Source organism: Orcinus orca, chromosome 7 (assembly GCF_937001465.1).
Source record: "Orcinus orca chromosome 7, mOrcOrc1.1, whole genome shotgun sequence".
Classification (NCBI taxonomy): Eukaryota; Metazoa; Chordata; class Mammalia; order Artiodactyla; family Delphinidae; genus Orcinus; species Orcinus orca.
Genome location: NC_064565.1, coordinates 92,094,906 through 92,112,090, shown reverse-complemented (window position 1 = coordinate 92,112,090; position 17,185 = coordinate 92,094,906). Strand labels below are relative to the sequence as shown.

Here is a 17,185-nt window from a genome sequence, read left to right as displayed (position 1 = left end):
TAAACTGCCAGTGTTTTATTATCATTTCATTCAGGCAGACTGCCAATCCTTTTTCAAGGTGGGGTACAGCCTTCTTAATTAGTTTGAGTAGATATCAACCACTTGGGCAACAGTATAATTACTGTCTCTCATCAGATAATTCAGGCCTTCCTCAAAGTACAGGTGAGAATTACTTACAGAAAAACAATTTGTTTTAGATAAGAAATTCAAAGGACTCAACTAAAACAGAAACCATTCTTTTGGTTTTCACCTTGAGAGTACTGAAATAGCAGTCTCCAACTAAACTAGCATTTAACATGAGCACCTTAATTATGACTTTGAAAGCTTTTACTCTTTTTTTGTTTGTATCTTCAGGTGGAGAGAGAAGAGATGCTATGGTATAATGTGTACAGTCTTCAATTTTTCTATTAACCCAGGAGCAGTCTTAGCCAGCAGAGCAGTACTTCAGACACAGGATCAGTTACTAGACCCAATATGTAGGTTTCCAAAATTACTCAAGAAAGGAGACTCCTAATTCATTACACAAATGAATGCTTTCTGAGAGTGCAAAAACAAAGAAAGACTGAATACTACTGTAAAATTAAAAAAAGATCAGGTACATATGAACTCAGAGGGAATGTTGTACAAATATTGGACCTGGAATATTAGAAACAATGAATCTTAGAAATCATGAAAGATCTAGTCTTGACAGTTTTGTGAAGAATTCTTAAGAGTTCTTCCAATAATTCTGAATTCCAAAATTTATTTGGGATTGATATTTAAGATTTAGGTATTTTAATGAATTTATCCCTAAAAATTTACGTAATTCTTTGAAAACTATGAACTTAAAGCAAATTTCAAAAGTGTCACTCCTAAAAAAAAACAAATTTTAAAAAATAAATTCACAAAGATACATGCCATTTTGGGACTTCCCTGGTGGTACAGTGGTTAAGAATCCGCCTGCCAATGCAGGTGACATGGGTTTGAGCCCTGGTGCGGGAAGATCCCACATGCTGTAGAGCAGCTAAGCCCATGCGCCACAACTACTGACCCTGCGCTCTAGAGCGCGCAAGCCATAACTACTGAGCCCATGTGTCACAACTACTGAAGCCTGTGCACCTAGAGCCCATGCTCTGCAACACAACGAAGAGGAGCCCCTGCTCGCTGAAACTAGAGAAAGCCCGCGCAGCAACAAAGACCCAACGCAGCCAAAAGATACATGCCATTTTGCTACAAAAAGATACATGCCATTTTGCTACAATGGTCTTCAGAGTTCTAACTCATAACATGAAAAATAAAAAGGGAGTGATCCTGCAGTATTATGCACCCTATCTTGAGCAAAACGAAGAATGCTGTTCTAAGTAGTTGGGAAAGACCCTAACATTTGGTGGAAAGCTGGATCTGTCACCAAGTGGTCGTTGGAGAAATTAAGCTTTTTGTGTTCCAGTTTCCTCATCTGAAAACAAGAGAGATGAATTAAAAGATCTCTCTCAATTTTTAAGTGCTCTGATCTTAGGAACTGACAACACAAGATATATGCACACACACACATAATTATGCAGACCACTTAATAAAATTATATATTATTTCCTTTTAGTACATAGTTCATAGTAAAGAAAACAGACTAAGAATAGGTCACCTAGCCTCTCAATCTTGGGCAAATATAAAAATATTACCATTCACATATATTACAATATATAAAATTTATCAAACAGTTTAATAGTCCCTTTTCTTAATTTTCAAAGAGGATAAAGCAGCTTTTTCTTTCCATCCTAGAAAGCTTCAAGAAATTTATCTAAGACTGTATCACTTTTGTACCTTTATAAAGACAGTAGATATTTAAAAGTTTAAAACATAGTTTAGATAAACATCCCAATAAAGTGTCAAATGACTGCTTCCATGATATTTAAAAGGAGAGTATGCTGCAATAGTCAAGAGTGCTGGAACGCCAAAGAAACACTAGAGACAAATACAGTATTGATAAATTTGGGGATTTATTTTCTGATAAGAAAAATGGTATAAGCAAAGGCTTAAATTATAGTAGGCCTTTAGAGACATGTGTGAGTCAGTGCCTGGTGCGTGATCTTGCATAGAAGCAAGGATAAAAGATAAAGAAAAAATGGTCATCCCAAGCCAATCAGCAACTACCTGGGCAAAATGAGAATATGAGAATGATGTCTCTTAAAGTAAGTCATTGGTAGAATTTTTATGTTGCAATGTATTTTACTTCTACTTTGTAAAGCAATATATCCTGAGGTAATTCACCACAAGTGAATAACTCACTTTTCCAAAACCAACACTATCTTCAATTTTAACAATTTATATTATATACATTATACTTGTATTACAGTATCATATCTGAGCATTTATATGTCAGGAACTGTTCAAGTTACTGGGGATGAAGAAATAAAATTTTAAAGAACTCTGTCATTGTGGAATTTATATTCTAATGTGTGGAAATAGCAGAGAGAAAGTAAACAAGTAAAATGTGTAACAAATCAGAAGGTAAGATGTGTTGGGTAAAAAATAAAGCTAGGAAGGATATTGGAGGGATTTTCAGTATTATAAAAGGAGACCAGTAAAGCCCTCACTGATAAGGTAGCATTTAAATTCACTTACCCAGCACCTGTATAGAACTATACCAAATCAGGGATAAACTGCTGGCAGCACTAATTCTGTATTTTCTGCCTCTACCAAGTCAAGTCAACTGAAGGTCATCATCAAAAAAGAAAGCAAGCCCATATCATCACTTTTGCTAACAACCATTAAGCAAAAGGAGAGAATGCTGTAAATCTTCACTTTGTTCTTTTTCCTAAAATATTTTGACCTTTAAGAAGTGCCCAAGTCCTTATGGTCCTAAACATTCTAGTTCAAGTTTATGAAAAATAAATCCATCTCCCTTACAACTTAGTTTACTTTTTAATCCCTTAAATCTATGACAAATTTAATCCAGTCTAGGATGAGAGGTAAGTATTCAGAGAAATGCACTGTGAAGAAGAAATAATATATTCATAATTAATAGAACATATGCTGTGGTTTTTAAAATGCAAATGACCTTAATTATAAGCAAGAAGAAAAACTTCCCCTGCACCTAGCAAGTGGGCGACTCCTCCTGAACTCTCCCATCAATCTGGAAGTCCAGGGATTTAAGGAAATCACATAAGCAGAAGTCTAACGTCTCCAGGGTGATCACAGCAAAAGTCACATTTGGGCACATGATTTTAAAACTAAATGACTAGTATGTTGTCATAGGCAGATATACTACTAAAAACATTTTGCAGAAGTATACCTAAAAACGTCTAGGGGTGATGTACAATACTTTCTACAGTTATTTTGTACCTGTTTTTAGTATTTTACAACTGCTTGAAAGCCTTGCTAGCACATTCTCACACCTTCAACATGTCTTGATTAATATTCTATAAGTGTTATGATTAATTTACTAAATAGAGTGGCAAAATGTTCAGCTGCTACATAAAGGACTCTAGGTTTCCAGCACTCAATGACTATGTTGCACTGCCTCTTTTCCTCTACTTTTTTTTCCCCTGTATGTTTTTTGGTTGTTAACCTTGAAATACTTCATTTATCTTTATCTCGTATGTCTTATCTAGCAGAACTGAGATGTATGCAATCAATACTGGAAATTTAATGGTCCAGGTTTCTGATGCTAATAATAGTCTTTTGCTATTAAATACACCATACTTTCACTGAAACCAGCTAGGAAAATAGCATATTCAAATGCTGCATGTGTACATATACATGTGTGTAGGTACGTATATATGTACACATTCACACTCCCCTCTCAACACACATATCAACTTCAACTGTAAGAACCTTATTAGATTAGACTGATCACACCCTAGCAAAATAAGGTTATATACATACATTTTTAGGGAAAGAGAACAGCCAATGTGATAAACTAAAATAAACTGGTATCTTTATAAAGCTAAGTAAATTCTGACATAATTTTCAGAAAGTTTCCTCTATGCTCCTACTAAGGTCTTTCTCCCTTAACTAGAATACAAATCCATACTTTAGCCTACAGTCTAGATATTAGAGGAAGGCAAGGTAAGTTGTATATGAAATTAATTTTGTGTGATCTGAATTTGGTGAGATTTAATCATTTATGAGACAAAAATAAAAGCTTGAAAATTTGTATGTTTTAATAAATTCTTTGTATTAATAGTAAATGCCAGTACTCAACTACCACTACCTAAAAAGAAGGCATACAACAATGGGGAATCTTTTCAATGTTATTTAATAAGACTATTTCCCTGATTTGTTTATTGGACTGAACTCAGAGAAACTGCTTTAATTAAGTTCAAGATTTGTATGTTATGATTTATTGCAGTTTTGCAGAGCATTTAAATGCTATTTTTAATTTTAATGCTATTTTTAATAGGTAAAGTTATTTAAAAATGTGTAGCATGCTCTATAAGAAAGATACTGTCCTCAAAGGAAGTACTTAACAGAAGTGAATTAGGATTTATAGAAATGTATTGCATGATTTATGATATAGCCATCCTCATATCCTAGTGCAACTAATTCTACAGTATCTTTCAGTAAGAAAGCTTTAGTGATTTCTCAAATCAAAGTTACTATTATTTTTTTAAGTACTGGCAAAATGTATTTGCCTTGTTTTCCTTCAGGTAAGACTACTCATGGCTCTGAAAGGAGCCTTCACGTATCTGGTCACCAAGAGACAAACAGTGTTGCTTAGCAAAGCAGCAACTATGACTATGCATTATTTTAGATAATAACATTTTATCCCAACCCTTCCTTGCAAACACACATCTGATACCATTTTCACACCTTGAGCCTTTCAAAGAAGTGACCCTATATAAATTTCTATATATGAAGTTCTACTAAATAGATTTTTGAAGCTGATTTTTTAAGGAAAAAGGCATTATGCACCTCCTACATACAGTTACTTTTAGAAAAGCAATTTCCGTGTTGTCTAAAGAGTGAAACTGTCTTCAAATTTTAAGTTCTGCTTCATAAACTAGCTCAAGGTTAATACTGTAAGGACCTACAAAAGTTATGCCTTGAAGTTAAAAATTTATAGCCTACTATTCCATTTACTCAATAAAACCCCAGGGACTATGTGAAAATAACTTACATTGAAATGGAAAATGAATGTCCAAGTGTTTTCAAAAATAAGTTTATAAAGTTAACGTTTATCATTTTAACAGTTCTGTTTTGAGCTAAATTTTAAAATGCTATTCTTGGTGAATTATTTACAAATTAGACATCAAAGAGTGAAAATCAGTTTTCCTGAAGTGAGACAGCACATGTTATATGGTGGGAGTCATAAGACAGGAATTCTGGTTTTAGCTGTGACTTCACAGATGGAGAACTAAAGATGTTAAGAGATTTGTAAGAACTTCACAAGACTGTTCAGGGCTATACCACCTAGCCTCAAATATTATAAAAAGTGAAGAAATATTTGACAGCAGAACTGCATGAACTATTAAGCAACATGCTAATCATTTTAATTATGTCTTGCTTACCAGAAAAATCCCAAGCACTCAAAGCACCAAGGGTATATTGAACTATATCTTAAAAATTAGCCACGGTTAATCTACAAAGTTGAAAAATGACATGCAGATGAGCAAAGACTTTACGTACAGTTTTGATAAAGACTCACTTCAGGTTTAGGTATCTTTATCTCTAATCCTGAAAGAATCAATGCTGAATCAAGTCCAACATTCCAGGTAAATGTACTTCTTTACCAATCAGGCAGTTTTTTCTGGTAATCACTTTGATTAATACAATCTCATGCTATTTTTCATGTTTCAGAGGTGGGAAGTATTAGTAAAGCATCAGAATTAACTAAAACTCAAAGGAGAAAACTTTCTTTTTAAGCTATGAAAAACGAACCTAATTTCCTTGGCTTTTAAAAAACAAATCTGTAATTTCAGTGTTTTAATTGTCTAATAAGCATTTATGTCTGCTTCCTTTAACCTGTGCAACTCTAAAGGGGGATTGGTTTTAATCTTGCCTTTTAAATCTGTGACCCTCCAAGAGGGACTCATTCATTATAAGTAAGTTTTCTGTGCACATTACATAATAAGTGTTCTGCCAAAAACTATGAGGACTATAGTTTAAAGCAGGCAAGAACCTTTCTCTCAAAGAGCTCACAAGCTAATAGTAAGAGATGAAAAAATGTATTATATACATATAAAAGAGCTAGGCAAGTATAAACTACCATCAGTTTACCTATAAAGTCCCTCCAAACAAGTATTTAGTTAACAATGACTTCAAACCATAAACTTCTATTTTGAAATGATAGGAAAACAATGAATTATGGAAAAAAGGAAAGCAAGAGCTGGCTATTTATGGTAATCTTTCTGTTGATGCTGACCTAATTAATAAGATAATGAAATCAATATATTTTTTCAAGACCGTGGCTACTTCCTTCAAGTGAACTTTTATAAACCAAAACTTAACTATTATTGAGGAACAAAAATTTCTAGTAATCATCAATAAAGCTAGAACCTTGGAAACTTTCTCCACAAAGAGATAATGCTGTTAATATTCAGAGTGATGAAGACTATGCTTCACTGTTATTTCTTGCCCAGGGAAAAGGCTCTACCAGTATGTAAATTTAAATTCTCCAGAGCTCAGTTTAGTCATCTGCAAAAAATGAAGGAGTTACTACTGCCTTCATGGTAAAAGTTTGCTAAGTGTGAATTCCCCCCCAAATAGCAGAATTTATGAGTAATATACTACACCCACACAAACATAATAAATTCTCTCATAACAAATAATTCGCAAAATATAGTATATTGAACTAAAATGTTTCACTCAAAGTTGTTATTTCTTGATTTTTATCTTTGCTTCTTTTGGTCAGTCACTCAACTAAGGGATCTGGACACAGGATAAAAGAGAAGACCAGAGCAGGTGGGGTGTAACTCCAAATATGCATTAGCAGATTTAGTTATTTTTCTAACTAAAAACTAAAACTAGATTTTAGTTTTTAGTTAAATAGTGGTGTCCTGTTTGCCTGGGCTTTCAGAGATATTTAGAAAATGTTATAATTAAATAAGAATTTATGATGTCCATGATATAACACCAAAAAGCACAAGCAACGGAAGAAAAAAACAGAACTGGAAATTGTCAAAATTAAAAACTTTCGTGCCAAGAAAGTGAAGACAATCCACAGAATGAAAGAAATTTTTATAAATCATATATATCTGCTAAGAAGTTTGTATCTAGAATAATAAAGAACTATTACAACTCAATAAGACAAATAACCCAATTTAAAAATGAGCAAAGGATCTGAACAGACACTTCTTCCAAGATATATAAATGGCCAATAAGTACACAATAAGATGCCAGACAGCATTAGTCATTAGGCAAATGCAAATCTAAATCACAATGAGATACTACTTCACACCCACTAAATGGCTACAATGAAAAATAAAAACAAGTGTTGGTGAGGATACAGAGAAATCAGAACCCTTATATATTGCTGGTGAGAATGTAAAAAGATACCACCATAGGTCTGACAAACAGTCTGGCAGTTCCTCAAATAGTTAAAAGTAGTTACTATATAATCCAGCAATTCCACTCCTAGGTATAAACCTAAGAGAAATGAAAACATGTGCAATAAATGAATGTTCATGGCAGCATTATTCACAACAGCCCCAAAGTCCAAATATACATGAATTCATGAATAAAATACTGCATATCCATAAAATGGAGTATTATTTAGCAATAAAAAGGAATGAAGTCCTGACAGATTCAACATGGATGAACCCTGAAAGTATTAATATGCTAAGTAAAAGAAGCTCATCACAATAGAGTCCTTTGATATGCAATGTTCAGAATAGGCAAATCCAGAGACAGAAAGTGCATTAGTAGTTGCCTAGGGCTCGGGGTATGGACAGATTGAGGCGTGATGGTTAAGGGATGTGGAGTTTCTTTTTTGATTAACAAAAATGTCCTAAAACTGACTGTGGTGATAGGTGCACAACCTTGTGAACATGCTAAATAACTACAGAACTGTACACTGGAAATGGGTAGACTGTATGGTACGTCAACTGTAGTTCAACAGTGCTGCTAAAAATGAATCAATGATGTCCAATTTTTAAACTGCAATATAATCTATCATGAAGGAGAAAGGATTAAGAGTCAGGATATCTATATTTTAGCCCAAAATATCACACCATTCCTGTTTATGTCGTTCCTCCTCTTACATGAATAACTTAAAGCTTCCTGCCTCACACTCAGGGTTTCTCGTAGTGTGGATTTATAGTTAATGTGACACTTTCTTCACCTCACCAACTTGTGAACATATCAAGTTCACTCTACTTCCATGTCTTCATTTTTGTTGTCCATGCCACTGCTTACAATATACTCCCCTTTACTTCTACCTTCCAAGTTCTTCCATATGCAATTTGAATACTATCTTTCTCACAAAACATTTCCTCACTGAATGCCTTCTCTTCTAAACTCAACAGTCCTTCAAGATAGCAAAAACTGATACTCTGCCACACATAAATCATACTTTCTTATATTTTTGTCACCTCCACTATACTGTGAGTTCCATGAGGGCAGTAAAGCCACATACAAAGGCTTTACTGTTTATAGCAACTAGAACAATACTTCATTTAATATCTATAAAAATACCTAAATTAATAAATTTTCTCGTGATTATTCCACCAAATACAAAAAAGCTAATGGTCAATAAACATTCACTGAATAAATGACTAGATTGATAAATGGCAGGAAGTAAAACCGTAACAGCAAACAATAAAGCTGCTACTGACACTTTTAAGGAAATGATACCCCTTTAAGAGTACAGAATTCAGAACAAGCAATAATTTTCACTTCAGTGATGAAAAACAAGATATTTCTGAGTCTCCTACTGCTAATCGCTTACACAAATAGGGATAACAACTCTAAAAATTGTTATTCAGCTTTGTTTAGATAACAAACACTTTTAGTTACATCTATGCTGTCATATAATTATAACCAGAAACTCACATGCAGATAACCAGCTCATTAGGAAAAGAGTTAAAATTGAAGAAAGAGGGCTTCACCAGTAGCGCAGTGATTGAGAGTCCGCCTTCCGATGCAGGGGACACGGGTTCGTGCCCCGGTCCGTGAAGATCCCATATGCCGCGGAGCGGCTGGGCCCGTGAGCCACAGCCGCTGAGCCTGCACGTCCGGAGCCTGTGCTCCGCAACGGGAGAGGCCACAACAGTGAGAGGCCCGCGTACCACAAAAAAAAAAAAAAAAAAAAAATTGAAGAAATCTTAGTTTCCAAGATTCACTAATCTTTGGGAAAGACATTTTCTATTACCATTGGTATAAATAAATTCTCAGACATACCCTCTACTCTGACACCAAGGTCATTAGTTATTTTAACTTCTCACTTAATTCTCTCTTCTCCAACCAAATGTCAGTCATTACTTCTCTCCTTTAGGAAAAAACTTACCATCGATCCCTCAGACCTCTTACTCTCCAAACCTTGACTGTTGATAGACTATTCAGAGTCTAGATTAATCCAGCCAGGAAGACTTTGTTCAGACAGTCCATCTCATTTATGGTAAACTTTTATTACTTTACTTCAACCCTGAGAAAAAGCAACTCAGGCATTTCAAAGTTTAACAAGGGGTACTATTGTTAAGTTGAGATTCATGTAACTAGCCTCAAGAATTGATTAAATACATAAAGGTAAATTTTTCATCACTGGATATGTAAAATACTGTCTTCTACTTATCTGCTGGAATTAACACCAAAGTATGAATGATAAATCTTCCCCTCCCTCCCTTCTTATTGGTAACCTAGGAGACAGGTGAACAAAACTAGGTAAAATAACAAAACATATCTTTCCAGGGCCAGGACTGGCAGAGCTAAGAGAAGAATGCAAAACAAAATAAAATAAAACAAACAGGACGCAAGATAAGACTTTGTATATACTAAGGAAAGAGGGGCATGCTGGGTGAGAAAAGAAACAAATGGCTATTCTTATCTGTGTTTCAAATATGTCTCAAAAACCTACATTTACAGATTGATAGTACAAAATAAATTTAAAACCATACTTTCTTCTTACAACTCCAAAAAGTTTAACCAGACTAAGCACATATAATGACTGAGTTAGCATACGTATTAAATTGGCAGAGGAAAACAAGTAGCCATTGTTCTAGTTCTAGACCTTTACCTCTACCCCAAAAGGCAATTCACTGATACAATGACACTGTGAGAAATCATTTAATTCCCTGGTAGCCTCCAGATATGTTCCAGAAGAAAACTTTTCTGCCTTTACAGATTTCAATTATCCACTCCCCCCCCCAACCCCCAACCAAATCTAGAAAGATAAGTGCTTTGTAAACATTTTAGTCACTGAGTGGGCAAAAATAGCATGTATTAGTATTTTATATAAAAATACTAGTAAATCCTCAAAATAATCGTAAGACAATATTCTTTCATTAAAAGCTTTAACATATGTAACTGTCAACGTAAGCATACAAAGAATGAGATACACCATAACAGCTTCATTTAATGATTTTTTTTGAAAGATAAGGGACTTTTTTGTGTCCCTGCTGCTAGAGTATTAGTTATCATTTTCTAAGCTTAATCAACTTAAAAAACTTACAGCATGTGTATTTTAAAGATAAATACACTAACAGCATGTATATTTAAAATGAACTATAGTTAAATGCTGCTTAGAAGGTCCAAAAAAGAAAGAGAGGTACAGAAACTTGTTTTGTTTTCTAGTTGAAATGGGTATTACTTGGGTCAACTGGTTGACCAAGGACTTTCACAGTAAAAAAAAGAAAAAAAAAATTATCTCAGCAGTAAAGTCTCAGTAGACAATCATACAGAAGAAACTCACCATTTATTTAGATATCAAATATAAAACTCACTGATAATGACACTAAGAAACATTAGAAAATCATCAAAAAATAAGTTAATGAGTATATAAAAAATTAACTCAGAGAAAGCTAGTACACTAATCAGGATTACTGGGTAGTAATAGTCCATGAGAATAGTCTGTTTAATAAAAGGTCTGGACTACATGAGATGTTCTTTCTCATTCAGAGAGAAAACTATAGACTATTTTTGGTTGAAATAACAGAAGGAAGTAGTTTGTTCAGGGCTATAAGAACCACAACAAGAGTTAAATTCAGATTAAATTCACTTTGAGACTTAAATCTTCTACAGCTTGCTTTCCTCTTCATGTACATCGCGATCATTTTAATAAAACTTAAAAAAAAACCCTGAAACTAAAAAGGTAATTAAGGCAGTTCAAATAATTTCCAAATTGGCATCTCTCATTCAAACGAAATCTTTCATTTAAAGAAATAAAGGCATAATGACAGCATTCCTTACTTTAAATGGTCACAAAAGAGCTAAAAATAAAATCAGCTCACCAACCGGTTAACAAACACAGGTATATCCAGATGATGAGGTGCCTCATAATTAAAAGAATGAAGCTCTTTATGTCCTGACACAAACCAACTGCTAAACCATGTTAAGTGAAAATAGCAAGATATATGAGTGTACATAGTATACTATCATTTGTACAAAAGGGATGGGCGGGGAGGAGAGTACATACATATTTGCTTGTGTATGGACAGAACACCTCTGAAAGGACAAACAAGAAATTGGTGCCACTTGGGTGACTGGAGGGCAAAACACATGACTCCCTGCTGTATTACATCCTATGTGTTTTGAATTACGGACTATCTGAATGAATTATTTATTAAAAAAATAAAACTGGAAATACAAAACATAATCCTTTCTTCCATCTTCAGGTGTGATCTCTCTTTCCTTTGACTGCTTTCTGATGACATATACTCTGCATTGTTAGTCATCATGTCCCCAAAAGTTCCTTGAGGGTAGAGATATGACAATGTAATTCATCTTTGGATTCACTGCAGCTTCTGGCCCAGTGTATTAAAACACAGTAACAATTATGATGAATAATTTAAAACATAATAGGAAACACTTGTTGAGCACTTGTGACATGCCTCATGTTTAATATGCATTAACTTATTTAATTCCCACATTTGTGTGAGCTAGATATTGTACACTTATGACCAAGCAAATTGAGGTATGGAGAAGAAACTTGCCCAAGGTTCCAAGCTAGGAAGTTAAAATAAACCTTAAAAATAAATAGCTGTCATTAATTGAATCCTTAAGGAAGTACTTTATAATTATCTCACAATGCTATAAAGTAGCTTTATCAGATAAGGAAACTAAGGCTGAGAAAGATCAAGAAACTTCTTGTAGGTCACAAAATTCCTTGAGGGTAGGCACATGATAGTAGTGGCAACAGGAGGATTCAAACTGGCATGTGATTCCCAAACCCCATGCTCTTTCCATTAACTACATTCTCTGTCACAGTAAATGCTAAATATTTGAAGTACCACAAACTGTTTCTCAAGTGGTAATGTAGAGATGAGTTCATACATGAGTAAGAAAAAAACCAATCTTTTCATTTTTTCCATTCCCTATATCCTTAAATTCAGATTTGAGCTCTAACTATTCAATAAAGAAGCCATCACTGGAGGTGACACTGTAACATGAAGAAAGATATGCTTACAAGATTATGTCACAGGCTGGCTATAGACAAGTCTACATAACCATTCCTGATAAGATACTGAAATGAAATTATAAATTTCAGTGATACATTGTAAGCATTAGGTTACAAGTAAATAATTTTTTTCTACTGTGTAAAAAAAGGAAAAAGATTTTTAAAATGAGGTGAAGTGGGAGATATATAGTTGGTTTTACTGCAACCATATTATACCCCCCAAAACAAAACCCAATGTCTTAGAATGAAAAACAAAATAAAGCTACTTCTCTATGAAGAAACAAAAAGTCTATTAATCAGATCTAATCATGAAAATGAATTTCAGAAAGCAGAAAAAGGAAGGTGCCATTTTATGAATCAGGTTTCTAAGTTTCCTTAGGTCCTTATGTGGAAAAAAAAATCATTCGAAAAGTGTAACACTAAAGTCTTAAATTCCATAAAAAGTGTCCTTTTAATATTCTTCAGTCAATTTGTGTCAAAGACTCATTGGCTTTCTGAATACATGTCCATTAAAAAAAGGTTCAAGCAGATTTAACTGTAATTTCTGCTGATCCCTGGGAGGGAGCAAAAGTATAATTTAGTAACAAGCTCTAAATGAATATTCAAATATTAATGAATATAAAAGTTTAAAAAGTTTCACCTGAGATTACTAAAAGAATTAGATTATGAATTTATAAATAAAATTTTCTAAAAAATCTTTTGGATAAGACTGAAGAAAAATCCTAACAGAAAACTTTTTTTTCTAATTCAACAAAGGAAGAGTCATTGTCATATAGTCTGTAAGGCAAAAAAATTCTAAACTTATGCTGGTTTGCAGAAAATCCTTAAGGAAAACCAGTAATCTATAGTATCATCAAGACCATAATTTCCTCAGTGTTTGGAAATAAAATCATCTTCCCAATTCTTATGGAAAAACTCTTTATTACATCTTCTTAATTGTTTCTTGGTAATGACAAATTGCTAAGGTGGTTTTTTAAAGACTTGCAATACAGCAAAGTAGGTTTTGGAAAAGTGACTTGCAAACAGAAAATCAGAAGACAGTGCTTCTACTAACAATATTTATTCCTAACAAGAAACCCTGTATCAATCACAATTCTATCACACCCTGAGACAGGTAAGTATTTTAAAAACAAATAACCTGTTCATCTTTTGCATCACTTAGAATAACCATTTTGGCTTTATTTTTTAATTCAGGAAATGAGTGTAAAAGATTTCAATAGCTGGCAACCAAAAGTATCTTTTATACTAACTTAAACCTTTAGAAGGCAAAACTGTTGCAAGCTAAGGCTAGCATGAAATTCTAACTTCTGAAGAAAGCAAGACAAACTTAAATAGGTCATATCCCAGGTCCTTTAAAAATTGTCTTTTAATCTTTGATGTGTCAATGACTTTTCTGCTGTCCCTCTTCCCCAACAGGGAAAGAAAAAATAAACCTTGCGGCTTAAATTATTGTCGCTCTGGGGCTGGGGTTACCTACCGCACGCTAGACTAATAATGGATACTTTTAAATGCCTATTTTTAGAATTAGTATTAACCAATCTCTTGTTTACATTTAGACAGAAAGATGTGCGAAACATGGCAGGGGGTACATGGGGAGATCCAGAAGACCCAACACCACGGTTGCCCGCCCCCCCCAAAAAAGGTGATGTAAAACAAAAGTACATCGGCTAATATGTTTCAACGAAGTGTTTCAAAATCTCTCAAGTGATTATTCCCTTATTGAAAAGGGTTAAAACCGAAACTGTTTTCAAACATCAGCTTCCCTTTTACAAGATCCCAACAGTTTTTAAAAAGTTACTACCAATATGTTTTTCTTAGCACCCCCTTCCTCCCCGAAAGAATGCATTTCCATGACTACTGATTTTAAAAAAAGAGGGTGAGGATAAGAGTCAAAAATTATTTTAAAAAGCGAGAGTTCTCATTCCTTCATGTAAGTAGAAAAACACAGAAAACATCTTTCCAGCGGGGTGGGAGCAGGGGAAAAGGGCGTGAATAAAATACAGTACGAAAGGAAACCTTGGGTTTCGAACTTTATTGCACAAAGAGAGAGTGGAGAGGAGAGTAGGTCAGCCGGAGCAGCGCTTCCCCTCGCGAAGCGGGCATGCAGACAAGGAGGCTACCGGGAAGGCAGGCACCTTCACCTCCTCTGCCCTCAGCTGTCGCCTTCTTCCTCCTCCACCCCCCGCGGGCACCCCGGCGGCGCTGCCCGGGCGGACGGCGGGCCGGGTCGGGGGCGAGGCGGGCGGCGGGGGCCGGGCGGGTGGAGCGGGGGGCAGCGCCCGGCAGGGCCAGGCCGGCGGGCGGCCTCTCCCGGGGTGGCTTCGGGCTCTGGGCTCCCGGCTCCGCGCCGGGCCCCGCTCGGCCCGGCGGCGGCGGCGGCGGGAACGCGGGCGCCAGCTCGCCGCGGCCGGCCGCCCGCACACACCCCCGGCCGCCGGCTCCCACCCCGCCCGCCGCCCCCCGCCATGAGCGCCGCCGCTGGCTGCAGGCAGAGTCGCTGCCGCCCCGGCCGCCGCTGGCTCCAGTCCGCCGCCATTATTCTTTGTTCGCTGCGAGCGGCGGCGATGGTGTGGGGCTCGGGCGGAGGCTCCATCTTTACCACGGCCCCTCCTGCGAGGGGAAGGCCCCGAGCGCTGGTGTCCGGCGCCTCCCCGTCCCCCCTCCGTCCCCCCGGCTCTCTCCGGCTCCTGCCTCCTCCTCCTGCTCCTCTTACCGGTGGTACAAGCTCCTCCGTCACTGCTTTCGTTCGCGGCCCGGATCTCGCTGGAGTTTTATTCTCTCCCCCACGTAACACACCGCGTCAAACTACACCTCCGCCGCGTCACTCACCAACACTCCGCTTCTCCCAGCCGCCCGGGCCACAGGCAGCAGCAGCCGCCGCCGACTGAGGACTCGCAGCCAGGGAGCCAGCCAGCGCCGCCCAGTGCCGAGTGCGCAGCGGCCGCGCACGGAAACAGCCGAGCTCGGCCCGGAGGAGCTCGAGCGGCCCCGCCCTCAGCGCTGGAGGCGGAACTTGCCGAAGATCTTCGAGTTCCTTCGGGCACGGCGGAGGGCTTCCGCGGGGAGAGGGAAGGCGGAGGTGGTCTGGGGCCAGGGGTGGGGAGGAATGATCTAAGCCCCCCCTCCCCCTCCCCTCCTCCCTCCCCCGCCCTGCCGCTTATCGACGGATAAAACCGGCGGCGGAAATTTGCAGGAAGAGTTAGGGTTTGTGTGTGGCGGGTTGGGGAATTCCCGAGGGGTGTCGACTGCTCGATGGAAACCCCCGCGCGGGCTGCCCTTGCGGCGGTAAGCGGCGGGCTCTAGGGCGGCTGCGGCGTGCCGGGTCTGGGTCCCCGAGCGCCGCCAGCCCCGGGAAGTTTCAAACGCTGCCGGGACGGGGGAGACGCGCCACTGGGTCGGGGCCGCGCCTGAGTGCGAGAGTACTGCGAGCTGGGGAGGAAGGCCTGCAGCGGCTCTGCGGTCGCCCCCGAGGCCTGGGGCCTGGGCTGGACTCTGGGACGGTAGGCCGCGGCGCTGCGCCGGCGCGGCCCGGGGGCGTCGTTGGCCCCTGTGGGGAGGGTCTTCCGCCCCTCTGGGCGGGCTGGGCGGCTCTGCTTCGAGAATCCGCTGAGAAACCTGGCGCCCGCCGGCGGGGCCGTTCTGTTTCGGGGGACGGAGGCTCTGGGACTCCGGTCACCTTGGCGGGGTTCAGTACAACAGCGAGGACGGCCAGGCCTGGGGGGCACATCTTCGGCCTCCGAGCCGTGACCTGCCCTATCCGAGGTTGCTCTTCTACACTTTCGAAATGTCTTACCTTCCTCCTCCACCTGCCCGCCTTTTTTTTTTTTTTTTTTTGCACCATCCTGTGTCGGTTTCTTTTCACAGCCCGTTTTCTGCAGCATAGGGTTGCAGCGGCTGCACCCTTTTCTTCACCACCCGCTCCCCCTGTGAACCCGCAGTGTGACTTCCGTTGCCTCGAAGCTACTGAAACTGCCCTTTCAGAGGTCACCCGAGACACGATACCGACTTTACCATTATCCTTTTTATTGAACTCGACAGTCCTCTCCTAGGCTTTCATGTCTATTGTAATTCACTTTCAGTCCCTTAAAGCAAACATGTTTTAGGAAGCCGAGAGGGTCCAAAACAGAGCTCCGTCCCTTATTGACTTACTGTTGAAAAAGAAAGAGTTCCCTAGCCTGGTCCTGTAGATCCCCTCGTCCTTTCTCTTTGGGCTGAAGAATATCCCTCTTTCCTTCTGTTATTTTCAACCTTTCCTTCTCAACCGGCGTTTCTGTCCAGTATTTGAACATTCTTAAGTCTCTCATTTTTTGGAAAACATTTTTCTCTTTAAATCCCTCTCCAACCGCGATTGTCTCTTACCCCGTGGACGTTCATGTCCCAGTCTCCTCAGCCCTCTCCAGTCTAGTTTCTGTTCTTACCACACACCTGAATCAGCTCTGAATTGTCACAGACAAGCTTCAGGCCTCATTTACAAGACCTCATTCTGGCATTTTACACCATTGCCCACAGCCTCATCCAAATATTCTCTGCCCTCTGCTCTTGTTTTCCTTTACCTCTCTGGTTGTTCTTTAACAACCAGCTTCTCCTCCTTTAGCCAACTGTTAAATATTGGAATCCTGTTGAGCTTCATCCTCTTCTCGAGTCCCACCATGTGCATTT

At 38.5% G+C, this 17,185-nt stretch overlaps 1 protein-coding gene across 8 annotated transcripts in view; it reads right to left on the bottom strand.

Annotated features, from left to right (window-relative positions):
- The window catches only part of CREB1 (cAMP responsive element binding protein 1), a 56,145-nt gene extending 40,503 nt beyond the window's left edge, over positions 1-15,642 (bottom strand). For 2 of the 8 annotated variants that reach the window (XR_004483538.2, XM_033428932.2), the window contains exon 1: positions 15,240-15,512. The gene's annotated coding sequence lies outside the window, so the exon portion shown is untranslated. Of the gene's footprint in view, positions 1-15,239 lie in introns of all 8 variants that reach the window. The other 6 variants (XM_033428959.2, XM_033428952.2, XM_049711927.1 and 3 more) reach the window with 5 other exon arrangements.
- Positions 15,643-17,185: the final 1,543 nt, after the last annotated feature.